General features: G+C 52.8%; 1 protein-coding gene across 6 annotated transcripts in view; it reads left to right on the top strand.

Annotated features, from left to right (window-relative positions):
* Window positions 1–19,271, top strand: part of ZFHX3 (zinc finger homeobox 3) — a 523,576-nt gene that overhangs the window by 371,802 nt on the left and 132,503 nt on the right. Inside the window, exon 1 of one of the 6 annotated variants that reach the window (XM_051629821.1) lies at window positions 2,459–2,509. The exons of 2 other annotated variants lie outside the window; for them this stretch is intronic. The gene's annotated coding sequence lies outside the window, so the exon portion shown is untranslated. Of the gene's footprint in view, window positions 1–2,458; window positions 2,510–2,801; window positions 3,391–4,410; window positions 4,732–19,271 lie in introns of those variants that run through there. 3 more of the 6 variants (XM_051629817.1, XM_051629823.1, XM_051629818.1) reach the window with 3 other exon arrangements.

The following is a 19,271-nucleotide window of genomic DNA, read 5'->3' as shown; positions in this document are numbered from 1 at the left end:
CTCCCAAGTTATACAAGTACAAGGGTTACTCTATTCTCGCCTCAACTTTATCATCAAAACACGTTTGTTTCAGTCAGCAAAAACAACAGTTACAAATTACACGCACCTTTACAGATAGCGCACAAGCAGCCCTGAAAAATCCATCTTGCCCAAGGGCTTCTTGGTTTGGTGTGTCAGGGTTTTATTTCCATCTTTTCTTTTTTTGGTTGGGATTGTTTTTCTTGGGTTTGGGTTCTGGAGTTTTTTGGTGGGTGTTTTTTTTGTTTTTTTGAAGGATAAGAAATGTTAATTTTTCTTCCATAAAGCTAGGTACATTTTTTTAGGGCAGCTTTGAAAGGCAAACTGGTAACATACTGGAGTCTGTCCATTTCACAAACCTAAGAACTCGTACACAGCATGCACACTGTAACAGTACACATCAGTGCTCCATTTATCACATTCACAGAATGATGGTTCATACTAAACCTCAGTTCCTAAAACCTGCAAATATCTTCCAAATGCCAGATACTTCCAGTAATGTATTAGCTAGCAGAGCCCTTCTTCAAATTTCCAATAATCTGTCCTCTTCTTTCATCCCCCCATCCCACTGAAAGGACTTGTCAAAATTTCAAAGGACAACCCCCACATTAAGAAATATGGAAAGCTTGATACATTTCATTAAAAATACTTACTAACAAACATGCAGTTTATTACCTTTTAGTATAAAATACATCTACATTAAGGTTCTCCCAAATGAAAACACTGACCGCAACTGCAATCCTTGTTCAGTGCTATGGAACAAACTGAGAAGTTAATTATCTGGGTTACTATTAAAAATGGGAAAAAAAAAAAATTTAAAAAAGGGATTTGAAAAGCTTCTTCAGATTTTTCAAGAGAGATTATTTAATTCAGCCGCGTTTCTGCCAGTAATAAAATAGTCTCTTACATAAAGATGAAGAAAACATATTCCTGAAGCCTGGATAGAGATTCTTTACTGGTTCACCTCCGCCTAAAATTCAAATTCCCCATTCCCAGCAATGATACATATTTTTCACGAGAGCTGGAATGAGGAGGGAAAAGCTGCTGGAAGTAAAAATTTTAAATAACAATCGCAGATGGACGCAAACAGAAAGTGAAAAATGTTACCGTAAGGCTAGAGAAGTATTTATTTAATCAAACCAGAGGTTCTGTTGGGACTGCAGGAATGTTGCATCCTTTCCTAAAAAAAAAAAAAAAAAAAAAAAAGAAAAAAGGGGGGGAAAAAAGAGGAGGGGGTGGGGGGAGAAAAGAGAAAGCAAGAAAGAAAAAAGGCAGAGGCACAGCCGCCTCCTGGAGTTCCCCATTGTCCGGGGCTATAGAGAGCCCCAGAATGGCATTAAACTCACAAAAGGCATATTGTGCAGGGGACAAAAAAAGCCCCTTCTTCTACAATAACTTTTAGCTTCTTATTTTTAGAAAATGACAAAGCTGTTGCCAGCGATGGCTGGTGAAACCTGTAGCCCGGCTCCCAGCGAACTGGACGCGGCTGTATTGATCCGCTGTCCCGCTCGGAAAGGCGGCCGCAAAGTTTGAACGGGAGCGCGGGCCGGGCGCGGGGATGCCGCGGGGCCGCTTCGGCGCGCTCCGCGTCGCGGTGGGGCCGCCGGGGCGGCACAAAGTTGCGCTCGCTGCCGGCCGCAACTTTCCCGGCTCCTCCCGGGGAAACTTCGGCGGCGTTGGCGGGGGTCGGCCCTGCCCTGCGCGGGGCGGCGCGGCCCCGCCCGGGGCGCGGGGGCAGGTGCCCCGCGGAGCGCCCCGCCGTCGCGGAGCCCCGCGGAGCGGAGCGCAGCCGCCCGCCAGCCCGCGCGCCCCCTCCCCGGCGCGGCGCTGCGCGGCAGGGCGCGGAGCGGCGCGGAGCTGCCCCCCCCGCCGCGGGCTGGGGGCCGGCCGCTTGCCCCAAGTTTCGGTGCGGCGCCGCCGCCGCGCTCCCCCCGCCCGCTCCTGCTCGCTCGCTCCCTCCCCCGCCGCCTGGGCTGAATCTTATTGATCCAGAAGGTGGCTAATTAGCCCTTCCCGTCGTGCCTGGGTAATGAGGCACATGCGCACTGCACTAATCAGCCATTTTTTGCAGGAAACTAATTAGCAGAATAAAGATCCAAAGAGTTTTTTTTCTTCCCAATCATCAGATCTGAGTCCGGGCGCTTCCTGCTCCGGCGACCGCCAGCCCCGCCGCCCGCTCCGCGCCGCTCCGCGCCGCTCCGCCCCGACCCGACCGCCGCCGCCGCTGCTGCTGCTGCCGCCGCCCGCGGCCCCCTCTCTCCGGGGGGCTGCAAACTCCCCGACAACGATGCTGCTGCTGGGCAGCGGCGGCGGCGGCGGCGGCTCCCGCTCGGCTCCGGCTGCTGCCCCCGGCTCCCGCTGCTGCTGCCCCGGGCCCCTCCGCGGAGCGCGCTCCTGCCGCCGCAGCCGCCGCAGCCTGCATGGGATCTGTAGCCCCCGCGCCGCCGCCCGGGATTAAAAACGCCGCCGCCGCCGCCGGAGCAGCGACCGCGTAAGTGGCAACTTTTCTGCCCTGTCCCCCGCTCGGGCTCCTCCTGCTCGGGGCGCCCGGGCTGCTTTGCATGGGGCTGGTCCGGCCCCCCCTCCCGCCCGCTCCCACCCACCGCCCCGGATCCCCCAGCAAACTTTGTGCCGCTCGCCGTCCCGGAGCCCCAACGCCGCCGCCGCCGCCGGGGACGCGCAGGTGCCGGCGCCGCGGGGGCCGCTGCGCGCCCGCGGAGCCCCCGCCCCGCCCGCCGGCCATGGCCGCGGGGCGCGGAGCGGCGCGGCGCTGCCCGGCTTTGTGCGCGGCGGGGCGCGGGCATCGATCGGCGCGGCCCGGCCCCGCGGGGACCCCGCTCCGCGCCGCGCCCGGGCTCGGCGGAGCCGGCGCCTCCCGGGACGCCGCTGGGCGCGGGGCTGCGCGGGCGGGCCCGGAGGTGCCGGGCGGGCCCCGGGGCTGCCCCGCCACCGCTCCGCGCCGGTGACGCGCTGGAAAACAAAGGGGCGAAGAAGTGCCTAAAACTGCCCCGGTCGCGGCCCGGCCCCGGAGCGGCCTTGCCAGCCAGAGTAATTATGATTTTTTGTTTTCCGCGGGCAGGCTCGGTTTTGGGAAGAATGCGGCTTAGGGGGATGGGAGAGGTGAAGCAGCAAACGCCACTGTAGGCCGATCCCCCCCTTCTCAGTTTCAGTTTTTAATTACTTAATGCTGAATCGCACGGCGCTTATCTAAATATTTGCAAATGCTCTTTCCTATTGATTCCTCTGAATAAACTGTGCTCCTCGCCCGCGGTGGGAAGGCGATTCGTGCTCTCCTGAAACTGACCCTCCAGAGGAGAGTGTCTGTTTGCGTGGGGGACACGTACGTCTGTATGTCTGGGTAGATACGCGTATGTATGTGGCACGCACACGCGGGTTCCTTCGTGTGAATTATTTATAATTTGGGTCGTGGGTTGGTTTTGTGGTTTGTTTTTTTGTTTTGTTTTGTGGTTTGTTTTTTTAAATTGTTAAAACTCCCTCCCAACGTTCTTTGAAAAAAAAATAATATTTTTTTTTATTATTCCGAGAAAGGTCTGTTCCTTTTTCAAGCTGTGCTTGAAGCTGCTCTCGGGTATGTCCTGTACTTTGTGCGGATATGCAACATAGACGCGTCCCTTCCACGGACGTCTGTCTGTCTTTCTCCTCGCTCCTGTTTAATATGGAGCAATTTTCTGGAGGCTTGGTGACTCCCTCCTTAGGGTCACATTGAGTTCGAATCTGACTGAAGGTGCAGGAATCCTGCAACGGGGGAAATAAGAGAATAGAGAGAATGGGGTCAAGTTGGCTGCTTAGAGGCCAAAACTCCCACAGCTGCTATTAAAAAAAAAATATATATATATATGTATATATATATGTAATATTTGGCTTTCCTCTCCGTGTTACAAACTGCAGCCTCCCCTTTCAGGTATTTTCTTTACAGATTAAAGCCCTCATTTCCTTTTGCCTCCCCCCTTACACCCCCTTGCTAGGGGAGAAGTGGGGGGGGAGAGAGGAGGGAAAATAAAAGGAAAAGAAATGGGGGGGGGGTGAGAGGGGAAAAAATAAGCCCCATTGAGTTTAGGCAAATAAGGTTTGGTCTCCGTATCCTATTACAAAGCACTTTGAATATGCAAGACATCACACAAGACCAGTTATTCCAGTTACGACAAACTTAAAAAGAGAAAAAAGAGAGGCATGTTTAGATTGTAATTTGTTAGAGCAAGAATTGTATTTAAAACTGTCTTACATCTTTTTTCCAGCCTCGCATTGTATCCAGCCTTTTTCTGACGTCTAGGGTTTTTTCATTATTATTATTAACATTTTTCAGTTGAGTTTAGGAAGACCGCTGCGAGCAACACATTTTCTGTATTTTTGTTCCTGTATCTTGGAGGAGAGTTGGCAGGGATTCTGTGGTTTGCAGTTGCACAATATGTTATCATGTTTTTAATCACTAAATCATTGCAGTGGTTATAGATTTACAGTCTTAGGGTATTACTGAGAGGAGCAGCGCAGACTGTATGTGCGGGAACATACGAGAGCATGCCGTTAACATGCTCGTGAACTTTGCTTTTAAATCATTTCCCGGCCGAGCTCTGGCGGAGAGAGCAAGCGTTTTGGCATCACCCCTCCACGCACTTCAGGAAAGTTTGTGCAACCCTCCCGGCTGGGCAGGAGCTCCGATGGGTGTCCCGCACCGCCCGTCCCGCGGCGCTGGCGGTAAGCAGCGAGTCAGGGGGCGCGAGGGCAGCCGGGGGACACGGGCTGCCCCACCGGGGGACACGGGCCGGCTGCTCTTTGCTCCCGGCCCCCCTTTATTATGTAACAGAACCCTCGGCAGCATTAAAAATTCAGCATTACAAGCTGATTGTAATGCTCCCTCATTAGAGAGCACTGTCTGGTCCAGCATTAAGCGCAAGACGGAGCGTTGCTTTCGGCTGCAGCCCCGGCAGAGGCTGGGAGTGACTGGGAGGGGGGCAGCTTCACGGGAGGGGGGCAGCTTCATGGTGGAGCCTCTGTGCCCTCAACCTCCTGCAGCCCCCGTGGGCAGCAGTGGGGCTGTGCCGGGCTCCCGTCCTCTGGGCTTCCTGCAGCCAGGCCTGGGGCTCGCCGGGGCTCCTGCTCTGCCTCCCGGCCAAGGACTTTCCTCCTGCATCAGCCTGGTGCAGGGACCTGGCTTCCCCAGTCGCCCTCCTGCCTGGGTCCCGCTCAACGGGCCATCTTCGGCCAGAAACAAAAGCAAACAAAAGGCGTGTTAGAGGGGAGAGAAACCCCGTGTCTGGATGCTGAGGTTGCTTTGCTGTATTTGTATTTTTTTCCCTCCCTCTTTTAAACATGGTCATTTTGGGAGGAGTGGGCAGCAGGGAGTTGACTGCAGCCTCTCTCTGGCAGCAGTGCTGTGGCTCAAAGCCCCACTGGCCCTGGCTGCGGGAGCCCCTTGCCCTCCCTCCCGCCCTGCTGCTGCCTTTTGTTCCTGCAGGACTGAGCCAAGGTGCTGCTCGGGCGGCCCCCGTGCCCAGCACCTCCGCCTGGCCTTGTCGTGGCTGCTGTCAAACAGGGGCCGCCGGCAGCCGCTTTGACAAAAGCAGAGGCGTGTGTCCCTCTTTCATCTCTCTGTCCTGACCCCCCGCCCCGGTTCCTGTTGCTGTCGGGCCAGAGGCCAGGAGCAGTGCGGAGGAGCAGATTTACTTTGGGCCTGGCCAGCAGTTGAACGGCTTCAGCGGGGATCACTAAATCCCAGGCTGATGGACGTACGGCTGGCTGTGTCAGCCTCCCTGTTAGCACTTCCTTCTGCTTTCCAAAATAGTAATAATAATAATTATTAAAAAAAAGTCTCATGGAGAAACTGAAAAATCAGTGGGCTTTTATATTAACTTTATTCACTGTCTGTATTCTGCTGGGGCTCAACTCCCTTGTGTGAGTATTTTCCCCACCAGCGTCGGACTTGCTCGTCCATGGTGGGAGAGTTTTGAGCAACCATCTTCTTGTAGGTGCTGGCGGTGGCGCGTGCCGGCCCTGCCGCGGTGCTGGAGCTGGAAATGTGTTTGTGCCGGAGAGTCTGGTGTGGTTCTGCAGAGACGGGCTGGGAGGAGGCCGAGCGTTGTGTAAGCTCCCCATTTCTCTTTGCCAGAGCGCAGCCGAGGTTCGGCCTTTGTGTGGCTTCAGGCGCTGCGTCTGGACAGAGTGGTGGGCCACGGACAAAGCCGGGTGCCGCCTGCTCCCCCCAGCCTGGCCACATTGGGACCCCCACGTTACTTGTGGGGCTGTGCCCATCCTGTGCTCCCTTGTGCCCGACCAACTGTGGGGTCTTCGGCCTGGGAGAGGCTCCAGGGCTGGAGGGGGAACTGCCCCACTCTGCTTCCATCTCCTTATTGTGGGGCATCCCCTTGTGCCACTCTGGAAGCCCCTGGGGGAGGCTGTCACTGAGGTGAGGCAAGGGGATACCAAAGAGAGGAACTCCTCCAGTGGGAAGCAGGGCAGCCCTTCACTCCTTCCCACCCTCTTTCCCTCACCAGCCGAAATCGGGGCTGGGTGTCCAGAGCATGGCAGTGGCGGGGCTGTTGTGGCAGAAGAGTGGGAATCAAAACATCTGTGCACAGGCCTGGGCGCCGCAGCCTCTAATGATTTTGACGGAGCTGTTGTGGTCTGTTGTCTGGAAAATCTGCATTCTGCGCCATGCCCGAGGGGGGCCGCGGCACCGCAGACCGTGGCGGTACCTAAATATAACCGCCTCGCGCCGTGGGGTGAGGTGAGGGCAGGAGGGAGCAGGGCCGCCCATCCTGCCTCCTGCTTTGTCTCTGTTCTGCGATTCATGCATTTTTCTTTGCTCCTGAGGTTGGGTTTGTGTGTAGGCAGGGATTGGAGAAATAGATAAATTCCAGCTAGTTTAAAAAAAGGAAATACAGAGTGGATGAGTCGGGCTTCCCTTGCTGCTGGCAGCTGGGAAGGTGCCGGTCCTTGCTGCTGGGTCGGGGATCCCACCAGACCGGGAAACCACGGCCGATGGTGGGGGAGCGGGCCCCGCCAGCCTCCTCGCCTCGCTGGATTTCCTTCCCCCCCGTAGGTGCTGCGGGTCTCACTCGGGTCCCACCACACCGGTGAGGAACAAGCACTTTACAGCACTTCCTTGTTGGCTCAGCTGGACAGACGTGTCCATCTGTTGATGCGGGAGGTGGGTGTTCATCTCCACAGCAACGCCGGCTGGAGGGCGGTGGTATTCCGCACCAGGTGTGCGCTGCATGTGTTTCCGGAGGCAGACTGTAAATACAGCTTAAAGTTCATTCTCATCTGAAATTATTTTTCGGTTGGGAGTTTTGGGAAGAGAGACCTGCACCAGTGGCTGTGCAGGCCACAGCAGAGAGGTGGCTCCTGTTGTGTCCCAGGAGCTGCTCAGGATGGTCTGGGAGTCTCAAATGTGTGTGGCCGAGCCTGGCCAGTGTGTGGAAGGACAGTCGGGGTGCTAAGGAGCCCTGCACTGGCAGGCTGCAGCCACCCAGTTTTGCCCTTGACTTCCCTGCTGGGAGAAAGACACTTAGCTGTTGATTGTAATTTCATTATGTCACAAGTGCCAAAGATGCCTCTTGGTAATAAAAGGCAAAGCAGAGCAGCAATATATATATATTTATTATTTTAAAAAATTTTTAAATTATTTTTGTATTATTATTTTTCCCTCCTGGAAAACAAACATTTCACAGTGTTCTGGATTGCATGGTGCACGTTGCTGGGGAGCAGGAGGGTGCTGGCCCTGTACTGCCCGGGTTTTTGGGTCTGAAATCTGATGAGGGCTGAGCTGTGTGGTTCCTTTGCTCTGTGATGATGCTGGAGCAGATGATGTGTGCAGCAGTTCCCATAAAAGGTTTTCTCCTGTCCTCCCCCCACCCAAGTATCTGGGGAAGTGAAGCCTTCACAGCTGGTAACAGGTTAGCCTTTAGTATGTGTTTATTTTGATGGCCCAAGTGTGCTTGCCAGAGAATGGGTCCCTCCTTGGGGAGGACAGGAGCTGCCCCAGTAGCAGCAGTCTAACGCCCCACGTCCTGCCTTGCAGTTTACTTGGACTGGCATCCATGGTTCCCTGGCTGGTGGTAGCCTAGCTTCAAGATGGCTGGTTGGCTTGGTTCAGTAGCAGGGGTTTAACCCTCCTTTCACCACGCTGCCACTGACTGTCTTGTGCAAACAGACCGATGCTCACTGCAGAATTCAGAGCACGTACTTAAATGTTGATAGTAACATTGTGATGATGTGCTTGATCCTGCTAGGTTGGATGGCTGGGTTTCCTGAATGTCTCTGTTGACAGGCTTGAAGGTTTTTGGTCTTTCCTTCTTGTTATAGCCCAGTTGAGTGAATAAGGGGGAGGTGAGGGTGTGCAGAGGCACAGCAGTTGGGTTGCAGTCAGGTGCATGTTGTTGGGGCTGAGTTGCAGTCAGGTGCACATTGTTTGGGATAATGCAGGATCTGGGAATTCTTCACCAAGGTATTTTTTGTGAGATACCGTGTAAAGGGAAAGTGTGCTAGCAGGCCTGGAGGTTAGCTCTGGAGGCTGAGTAGGGGGAGTGCATGGAACACAGCTGCTTGGTGTCTCAGGCACATGGCTGTGAGTTGCAGGATCTGCTAACCAAAGCTGCTCCTGTGTGTGTTGCTGAAGATGTTCTGGCTTCAGGCTGTGCACGGCAGCTTGTGCGTTTCACCTGCCCCTCTTGCACTGTGGAAGCTGGTGCACAGACCCTCGGACACCCCCAGAAGCAGAGCAGAAGGGCTGCCCCTGGGATGCAGCAAGTTCCTGCAATAGGGCTGCGGAGGTGATGCCACAAGGCTGTAGTTCCTTGGGTTTGCTGTGTTCCACAGCGCTGGGTGTCAAACCGAGGCAGTGGCAGGTCTCGGATGAGCCTGAGTGCTGTGCCGTGGCCCCGGTGCTTGGGCGCCCACCCAGGAGTGGCACCGTGTGCTCTCGGAGCCGGTGTGCGTGCCCTGGCCGGGCTGGGGTTGCTTTGCACCCGAGAGCGAGCGCAGGCAGCGGGTGGCCGAGGGCTGCGCAGGAGCCCAGCAGGGCTGGCCGTGTCCCCGCGGTCCTGGCGCGGCTCTGCCGGCAGCCCCTGTGCCAGACTGACTGTAGATGTCAGGCTTTGCACAGGAAGGAGAGGGAGGGAGGGCAGGGGAGCCCAGGCAGCGGGCTGCGAGCTTCGCGTTAACCTTCTGCTTTGTTGATGTCGAGCGCCGGGAGCCCCCGGCCCCTGCGTGGCACAGGTCAAGGACCAAGAGCCAGGATGGACATGGCACTCCAAGGAGCAGGGCAGCAGGCCTGGAGCTGGGCTGGCACTTCCAGCACTGGGCCGGGAGCAGGGCTGCCCTGCCTGGTGGGGCTGGGGACAAGGGGATGGCAGGTGGCCAGCGGGTGCCGCCAGGGATGGCTGCGTCTCCTGAGGTGTTTCACCTTCCGCTTTGAGGAACGGGATGTTTCCTCCAAGAGGCGGGTCTGCAGCCCCCAGGCATTTGCTCCTTGAAAGCTCCTTCAAATGTCAGAGCCTAAATTTCTCCTCTTAATTTTGTTCTGTTAATTTTGTCCCTTTTAGTCTTACATACTCCCATCCCCAGTTCCTTTCTTCTTGCTGTGTTTTGTCTTCCATAGAGACAGTTAAAAGCAGCTTAACACTGTGAGCTTGTTTGGAAGTCAGAAGATCTGTTTTAGCTCTGACGCTGACTTTGGGCAAGCCACCAAATGTTTGCCTCAGCTGGAGCATGATATGGGGTAATATGTAGTTCACATGCAGAGACTGTAAATGGAGGTTAATTATGAAAAATCATAATGTGTCTTAAATTCCCAGAGCATTGTTACATCCTTAAATTCTGTTCTTTGTTACTTTCTCCGTTCTCCTTCTCCCCCCACCCCAATAACTCACAAGCTGTTAAGCGTTATTCCCACTGCTTTCTGGTCCATAAATACCTTCCTACCAGGGCTGCTTTGCTCCAGCCAGGATTGCACTGGAGTCCTTAAAGGTGTCCTCTCCTCTATCCATGTTGTAGATGAAGTAATTAATGCTGTAGGCCTTGTTTTCCCAGTGCTTTCTGAGTCTCATGTGGTACCTGTGTCACAAGAGCAATGGTGCAGCAGGGTCTGGTGGGCTGGTTCCCCCCCCACCTTGTTGCAGTCACCGCTCACATTGGTTGCACTCCTTGTTCTGAGGGACTGTTGCAGATGCCCAGCCTCCTGCTTCAGTTGACCTTTGTTGGGATGGGGGAGGAGGAGAGAGGTGAATCTCTTGGTCTCAGCCTGGTTTTCACTGGAGTACTGCATGTGATGAGTGCCAGCCCTGCTGCAGGGGAGGGATGGGGGGAGCTGGGGAGCAGAGAGGTTGCCCAGAGCAGCCTGGCATCTCCTGGCAGGTGGGTTGTATCAGGGACCTGTGCTCTGGTACTGGAGAAACGGAGCTGGTTGGTCTTAGGCTTGTAACATTTTTTCATCCTTCCTGGCTTTGCTGCTTTCTGGAGCACAGAGCTCTGATGTGGAGGAGGCCTGGTTGTGTGGGCCAGGGTTTGCAGTCTTAGAGAGTCTAAGCAGAACCACGTATGAAGGTGTAGGCAGGTACACATTTTGAACTCCATCCTCTTCCTCAGGATGAGCTCCTGTAGGCATCACGTTGATTCTGCGGCACAGCTGCAGGGAGAGGCAGTGTGGAGGAGCGTGCTGATGGTTGGGTGTGTTACTGGCCAAGGAGTAAGAACAGTGGAGGACAGGTGGGCACTGCCTCACTGATGCTGGAGGAGAGCCGGGGGATGAGTCTCGTGGTGATGCCACATGGCTCACAGAGGGACAAGGAGGTGTTGCAGCAGGCATTGCTGCCAGCCTGCTCTGGTGTGTGTGGAGCGGGATGTGCTGCGTGCTAGCGCGGGACACCCAGCCCCTGGCAGGGCAGGCAACTCCTCATGCCCATCTGCTATTTCAGAAACCAGTTGCTTGGCCAATAGCAATGTCTGTCTGAAGGAGCTGCCACAGATTATTTTTTTTTCCTGAACTGCCTTATTCTAACCAGCCTTTTCCCTGTTTCCTCCGTATTTTGAATGGTGTGGAGGTCATGGAGTTTTGCATGAGATACTAGAAATTTCCCAGGTGGTGGGTCCAGTGCCAGCACAGCCCTGCATGAAAAGCTCCCTTCATGGTGGGCTTGCAGCAGTCTCACCTGGAGCTGCAGATGTTTGAGCAACTGAGCCAAGCTTTGGAAGTGTCTGGAGGATTGCTCAGAGTGTGTGGAGGAGGAGGAAGAGGAGGGTTGAGCTCTGCGCAGCAATGGCTGGGTGGGGTCAGCCTAACAGCAGAGCTGGCACAACCAGCTTCTCTTCCCTTGAAACCTCCCAGCTCTGCCCAGGACTGTAGACACAGTTGCCAGAAGCCCCATGCAAGGTCTTCCTGCTATTGGCAGTGCATTTGGAGGTGTCCCACCAACTACTCCTCGATCGATGCTTCTCTGACTAGCATCACATTGTGTCTCTGAAGCCATAGGTGGTCTTCAGAGTTGAGATTCCTTCCATTTAGTCTGAGTGGCTGCTGGGCTGGGAAACGTTGGTTACTTCAGGCAGAAACTGAATGTCAGGACTCTGGTTTGGCTATCCTTTTGACAGCCCCTTCTTGCTTCCAAGTGTGAAGCCCATGAAGTAGCGATGATTAGCAAGATACTTTTGATGAGATTTGTCAAGAAGCACTGGCTGTCCTCTGGAGAGCATGGATTATGTGGTGTCCTCTGTTGAAAGCCGCAGGCAGGGATGGTGAGGTAGCACAGGCTGCTGAATTGGTGAGTGAACCAGCTCCCTCCTTACTCCCCACCTTGGCCCATGATTGGGGAGCTGGGTGCCTCACAGAGCTTTACAGAGGATTTGGACCTTCAGAGGTTTTTAGGTGCCACATAATAGAAACCAACTGGTCAGCAGGTTATTTGGGAGCAAAGTTATCACTGAATTGGTGTTGTGCCTTCTTCAGCTGTAGCTGGTGGGGTGATGGGAGCAGGGAGGGGGGCTGCTGGCAGAAATAAGAGAACTGAGAGTCTTGTGGTACACATCATTTGCAGAAGGAGGAGATAGTGATAAAATAAAGCTCCTCTTGGTAGAACCAGCTACTTTGGGTATCGCAACAGAAAGGATAGAGGGTTTGCTTTATGTTATCATTGTGTGCTGAGTGTAAAAGTTTTTGGGTTTTTTTTAAGGTTCCTTCTTCCTTGTATGAGACTCTTGCACAGCAGATGAAGGGAAACACTTAACAAAAATAGAGCATGTGTTTTTCTAAAATGAGATTGCTGTGGCATGTTTAGGACTTGAAACTGTGTGACTTTGAAGTTGACTTCATTTCACACTGGTGATACCCTTTTAACTGCCTAAAGTAAACAATGCAATCCAGCTTAGAGAAGTGTCTTGTAAAAAGCTGAGCTTGGTGTCTAATTCTGACTGTTTCAGAGATTTCCATAACAAATACCCTCTGCTTACTAGCAGTGCTTCCTTCTTACAAAAGTTTGCATTGATTTATTATTATTTTTTCATAGGATTTACTTACACATTAGAGTGCCCTCTAGACATTATTTTCAGTTCAAGAATGGTATGTTTTAGTTTGGCTTAATTGAATTTGAAACAGTTACAGGCTGTACCCAAGCTAGTTGATTTCGAACCAAAACAAGAACCTCCACAGCAGGTTTACACCCTGGCGAGCAAATTGGGCTGTATTCACATGCCCTGGGTTGGATTTCTGTTGTTTACTCACCTGTCTGGACTCTTGGCAAGTGGTCTCGGGGAGGGCTCAGTGCTGCCTGTGGTGCTGTGCGGGATGGGATGGGTGCTGCTCAGGCTCTCAGTTTGTATGTGTACATGGTTTGCAGCTGCTAAGAGCAGTCTTGCCTTGCATGCTTTTTTATTTTGCTGGCAGACCTGGGTTAGAGAAACTGCCAAAGGAGGTGGAGAAAAAAGCTTCCTCAAAAAAAAAAAAGCTTTTTTTTTTTTTCTCCAGCTTCCCTTTAATTTGAAATAATGCTGTGATACAGTATGTTGCTGCAGAAATTACTGTGCTGAAGCAGAGGGGGGGAGCACAGAGGCAGGGATGAGTGCCCTTCCTGAAGGAGCAATGGCAGGAGAATGGTTTGTTTGCTACTGTGCTGGCTTAAAGCACATGTTGAATTAGGGCCTAAGTGTGTATCTGGTGCAGGGCTGCTGTAGAAGAATTCACTGCTTTTAGTGATCTTTTTATTAATTTATTTTAATTCATACTTTCTTCTCCTTTTGGAAGGGCAGTATCATTAAACAGAAACTGTGTAGCCTTCCAGGACTGGCTGTGCAAGAGCTCTGTCCTCCTGCTTTGGAAGCAGGAGCTGGTCCCTGGGTTCCTCCTGAGTGTCTTTCTCGTTTCTGGAGCACTGGCACAGGGAGCTGGTGCTTCTGCTCAGGGTTGAAGGTGGGAATTGCTAAACTCTGCCTGTGGGCAGCCGGGGCTGGTTGCAGCCTGGCCCTTTGTCCCATGTGCTGCTGCATCTTGCGCCTACACAGCTCCAGCCTCTGCCCTGGTGGGTGCCATGGTGAGCTCTGCCACTGGACCTCTCACCCTGCCCAGGCAGGCACATGGAGCCTTTTCTTTGTGTTTTCACCTGCTTTAATAAATAAACAACTGTCTTTGCTTCCTCTGCTTCTCTGCAGCAGCACTGGCCAATGCTATTTTGAAGGAGCTGTCTCCTGTTCTGCAAGAGGTTCATGCATATCCCGGGCATCTCCGTCTGCATCTCCTCTCTCCTGTCTTCTATTTAGTGTTCTTTGCAGTTCTAAAACAAGTATTTGCTGCAGGTTTTAAAACTGATTTTGTTTTTATTTAAACAATTGCATAATAACATTTAGAAGCAGTCTCTTTTGTGTTTCTACTAACATTGTAAAGGTCTGGAATATAATGGGTGGTGGTGGAGGGGGTGGCAGAGAGCTGTGCCAGCCCCAGCGGTGAGGAGGACTGCCTGGGCACATGCTTTCCCCTGATGGCACTTGTACTGAGGTTTTTATTGACTCAAATGTGCACTTGTGTGACAAGGCCAACAAAGTGAGCAAGCTTTGCCAGGTTTGCTGAAGGGTTTCAGAAGGGGATGAAGCCATCCAGCTCTGTGGCGTGAGCACATGTTGGTGTGTGTGGTGCTGTGTCACCTCTCCTCAGCTGCTGCTGGTGTCCTGGTAGGGTGTTGCACTCCTTCCCCTCCATCAGTTGCCACAGAGATTTTAGCCACATTGGTGCAGCCTTTACCTTGGTTTCCCATCACTTCCGCTCTGTCCTCCAGGTTATGGATGTCTTTGTGCAGGTGCCTATTTTCCTGGACACTAAAGAGCAATTCCTGTATAAAGCCACAAGATTCTGATGGTTTCTACAGACTGATGACTTCTTAGTGGTTTATTCTGTACCAAGTCATTAGTGAAGAAAAACTTCATACCCCAGAATGAAAACGTGAGGTTAGCAACTGGCTTCCACATCAGGACAAATAAAAGCGATGACTCCTGTAAACGCACACTGGAGTGCTTGAACAAGGAGGATGGTTTCTAAATCAGATGATGCAGGACATGAGAGTGGGAATTGCTGATAAAAGCTGTTTTGATTTCTTTAATATATCTGCATTTAGGGGAAGAAATCTAGCACAGAATAGTTCAACTTGAATACTCTTTCAGAGCAGTTCAGGTGTGTGTTATCTGCTGTGGTGGGGAAACGCAACCTTTCTATCTTGCTTGATTGTTCAAACTTGGCTCCTGTTTAGATGTGTCATGCTGCAGCCTCTCTGAGAAGCCAGGCGTGCTCACTGACTGCAGATGAAGAGGTAATGCATTTCTAAAGACCGTTCTGAAAATGCCTGCCTGGCTGTAGTTTAATGAATGTTTCCCATTTGCAGAGGGGCTTTGTGTATCTCCTGGGGGGAAGTGGCCAGCCCCAGGACAGGCTGCAGAGTCAGGGCTGGGTTGGTCTGCTTTCTGCCAGAGCTAACAGCCTGCACTGAGTTGCAGTGATGAGAAATTTGCATTTAACAAAAGTCACTGTGGAAGAGTTCTTGGGATCATGCCAGGGAGAGTTTCCTGTTTAAAATTAGAAAGTGGATCTATTTTTTTAAAGCCTCGATATAAACTGATAATTGCTAGAGTTTTCTTTCAAATGCTAAGAAGCCAGTCACGGTGGAACAAGCAGAACCTTAAAACAGTGGAATTGCAGATTTTGGCTTTTTGTGAGATGGAAAATAGTAAAATTTGTGAGATATTGAGTCCTCTGTGGTGATAAGTGACTCATTAGGCAAATACCCAGGGAGCTCTGCTGGGCGCACTGGGGTGGTGGGAGCTGGCTGGGCTGCATGGTGGAGCTTGGCAGCCTGGAGGTGAGGTCAGGTGAAATGCAGGGTGATGAAGCAAACTGCTCTCATTGTGCCTTTTGGAAGGGTGAACTTGTCAAACTGTAGTAATAGCCCTGGATTTTGTTCTGTTCAGGTCATTTCTAGCATTGCTGCCTTTAGGCACGGTGTTTTGGCACATCAGGTGTGTAATTTGTTATTTATGATGCATGTTGCCTTGGGCGCCCTCCCTGGAGGGAGAGCTCTGAGGCTGAGGCTACTGTGGCTGTAATCTGTCTCAGGGAGTCAGACTTCTTAGTCTCCAGGCTCTCAAGTTTAGTGCTTGCCTCTTCCACTGGCCTTTGTGCTCCAGCAAATGGGGCTACAGTGGTTGGACCCGGATGTGGGCCAGGTGCTTCACATGTGGCATGTCTGGGTGTGGGATGCCCAGAAACCTGCCATGGTCATGCCACTGCAGCTGGAGGGGAGAACTGGGGTGGCTTCTGTGATCTCTGGTACTCGGTGGGCATGGTTGTCAGTGCTGTGGCCGCTGGCACTGGGTGGCAGGTGGGAGCCCGCGGTGCCCTCAGCTCCAGGAGCAGCAAGGCTGCCATGGTGGGGAGCCACCACTTTGGGTTTTCTCTTGCCAGCTCTCATTTTGCTCTGGAGTGGGACTGAAGGATTTATCCCATTCCTTTGTTTTATATGGAAAGAAACCTTATGCCTGCGGCTTCTGTCGCTGCTGGTTTGCAGAGATAAGGCCCCTCTCCCCCTGCCCTCCCCCAGGAGCTGCTGGCAGCCTGCCTCCCTCCCTGACCTACCAGCACTGGCAGGGCTGGATCTTCGTATGCTAATGGGCCTGGCTTGTCCTGGCTTGTTTGTAATGATTTGTGGATGCATTTATATGCAAATACTAACAACTTGCTGCTGAGTTAATTAGCGTTTTTTCTCATTGCTTTCTGGAGCTTTAGCTAAAGGTCTTTATTCTCCCCATTTTGGTTGTCTGACCTGCACCACCCACTCTCCTAGGCCAGCATCCCACTGCCTGTGCCAAGGGTCCCAGGTCCCTGCCTGCTTGCACTGAGGGTCTCATCATGTTCCCTCTGCCTGTGCTGAGGGTGCCAGGTTGCTTGCACAAAGGGTGGTGCTGAGGTGTGGGAAGGACAGTCCCCAGGTGCTCTGCAGGAGCACTGCATGTGCAGTTGTGAAACCCAGGGGAAACCTGTCTGTTCTGTGTCCCTTCAGGAGCTGGTCAAGGTGGTCACCATAGCTAGATGCTTTGGGTGAGCGTTTTGGTGCCTGGCTCTGGTAGTTGCTGCTTTGTGGAGGAGAAGAACCAAACCCACTTCTTAAGTCCTGGAAATGCTGAGTGTTTGCTTTCTAATGGTAAGATTGAGGGTGTAAGATACAGTCAGATGAATTATTCTTACCAGACAAGAGGTTCCAAGGGCCTGTCTGGTGACCTGGACATGACAAGGATGGAGTGGGAATTGCTGGCCTTTGGCATCAGCTGGGAGCTTGACTTTTGCTTTTGCAGAAGGGAAGGCAGGCATTTCCTCTCCTCCCGGGAACAGTGTCTTTGTGTCCTCACTTAGGCTCAAGGGTTTTAGTTGTTTTGATCTTCCATTCCGTCTTACTTTTTGAGAGTCCTGCAGGGTTTGCCTTTGGTGGAGCTGCAGTTGTGGGTTGGATAAGTTCCTTGCCTTGCTCTGGGGCAGGGGCTGCAGGAGGAGACTGGGGCCCAGTGGGTTGGAGCAGCTGTGGTGCTGCAGCAGTGCCAGGCTGTGGTTCCCAGCTGGCTTAGGAGCCCAGGCGGGTCTTCTGTGGGCGTCTCTGTCTTATCACTGCTCTGTGCGCTTGTCCCACCCTTCCTCCGTTCTGCCCTCCAGCCAAGGCTTTTTCACAGTTACTGAGTCAGAACTTTCTTTTTGCTTTTAAGCCTTTGTTTTTCTCGGGAAGGCAGGGCCATGGCTGCTGGCTGTAGGGGCAGACCAGAGGAGCCTGAGCCTGCGGCAGCCTCTGGTCCCTACAGGGTCCCACCGCTTGCCCTGCGTGGAGGAAGGGAGCTGCACTGCACAGCCCTCCCTCGGCACCAGGACAGGTCTCCACGGGCTCTACAAACCACAAGGCTGCATACAGGCCCCTTGGGGTGGCTTGAGGTGGGGACTGACAGTCCTGGGTAAGAGCAGTGCTCCTCAAAAGTGCCAGCACATGTTTAGGGCAGGGGGGCTCTTCTCAGGTGAAGCCGTGATTCTCTTTCCCCTTTTGCCAGGTACTTAAAAAGTTTATATTTGGGGATCTTACCTTTATTTACTTCTATGTTTTTTACTTGCACACTAGTTTGTGAGTTCTTTGGACAATTAAATGCCTTAAGTGGCACTCGAGAGGGGAGGTATCACCTCACTGATGGGAAAGAAGCAAGATGGAGTCTGAGGCCAGGGAGTGGCAAGTCCCAAGTGGAAATTGGTAACCTGTTGTCCCTGGATTGACTCTTGCCACCCCACTCCACCTTGTTCATATTTAGAGCCTTTGTGCTGTGTTGCATGATGGTGGAGGAGTGAATTTGAGGGGGAACTGAGGAGCTGCTGCAGCGTTGCATCTGGCTGGAAGAGGGGATGTGCCTGAGTTAGCACTGAGCTACACATCCTGAGATGAAAGCTGCTGGAAGTGGTAGCTAGCTGGTCAAGAGGCTTTTACCAGATTCTGGAGCCCTGATGGCTGCATGTTTTTGGTGTCACCTGATGGCTACTCAAATGAAGGAGTATGGAGTATTTTATTTTGGTTTCCTGCTCCAGTGCCCCTCTTGGGTTGAAGAAACTCTTCTTGTACACGGCTTTGCTTGTCGTTGTTGGATTTTAGACCCTAAAGATGTTTTTCCCTTGCTCCTGCTTTTACTCTTCCATTTCACATCCTGCAAGACAAAGGGACATGGAGTTGCAGACCTGTCCTGCTGCCATGCTGAATAATGTGGTTTTGATTAATCCAAGGGGAGAAAAGTCAGTTTCTCATAGCAACCCTGATGATTAAAGCTCAAGGAGAGGCAATTATTCCTGGTGTACAAAACTCTGTTACAACACTTGTCATGGGTGGTTTTCTAAAGCTCAGCCACTGTGGCATGTCACCGCTGCTGTTGGTAGTGACAGTCAGGTTGCCTTCCCTGCCCTGCCTTTCTGCTTCTAGACTTGCCTGTGCAGAAGATAGTCCTCCTGCAGGACAGTTAGCTCCAGGATGGGAGGCTGGCAGCCTCCTGTGTCCCCTGTGGGCCTGGCTTCCCAGGAGGTGGCTGGGGCAGCTCCTGTCCACCCCAAGCTTTGCAGGAGCAGCCCAGCCCCCTGCTCTCCCACCACCTCCCTCCTTCTCCTGTGCTGGCTTGGTACTTGAGGAATCTTGTATGGAAGTTTTTTGGACGTGGAATGAAAAAAGCAGTTGGAGGCCTCTAACCCTTAGCATTTTGGTGGGAAGCTGGTGTGGGATGGCTGCAGTGTGGCACTGCACCACACTGCCCATCGGTGCCGGTGGAGGTCTGTGTGCTGGGACATGCTGAGTGCCAGGGTTGCTGGCAGAGGCTGGGTGTTCCATGGCCTCGGGGGAGGTTCCACAACGATGGAGAAGGTGTCCTTTCATGCAGATAAGACACAGATTTTACCTTAAGAGTTCTGAGAGAGATCTTTGTCCTCTGAGCATCCATAAGGAGTGGTGAAGGTGCTTATTCCAGAGCTCCCCACCACTTCACCCCCAGCCTGCCTTCTTGGGGCTTTCCCTTCTTTGATCTCTGCTTTCTGGTTGACTTGCTCATGATTCAAGACTTTCTCAAAAGTGCTTGGTTTGCACACTGGCTCTGGCAGCCGATGGAAGCCGTACAGGGGGCTGCCCCCTGGCAGAGGGTCAGGATTGCTCCCAGTGCGCCAGGAACCTTGGTCCCAGCAGCACTCGCACCTTGCCTGATGTCACTCT

This window comes from Apus apus, chromosome 11, assembly GCF_020740795.1.
Source record: "Apus apus isolate bApuApu2 chromosome 11, bApuApu2.pri.cur, whole genome shotgun sequence".
Classification (NCBI taxonomy): domain Eukaryota; kingdom Metazoa; phylum Chordata; class Aves; order Apodiformes; family Apodidae; genus Apus; species Apus apus.
The sequence above is the reverse complement of the archived record's forward strand: the minus strand, read 5'-3'. Positions and strand labels throughout refer to the sequence as shown.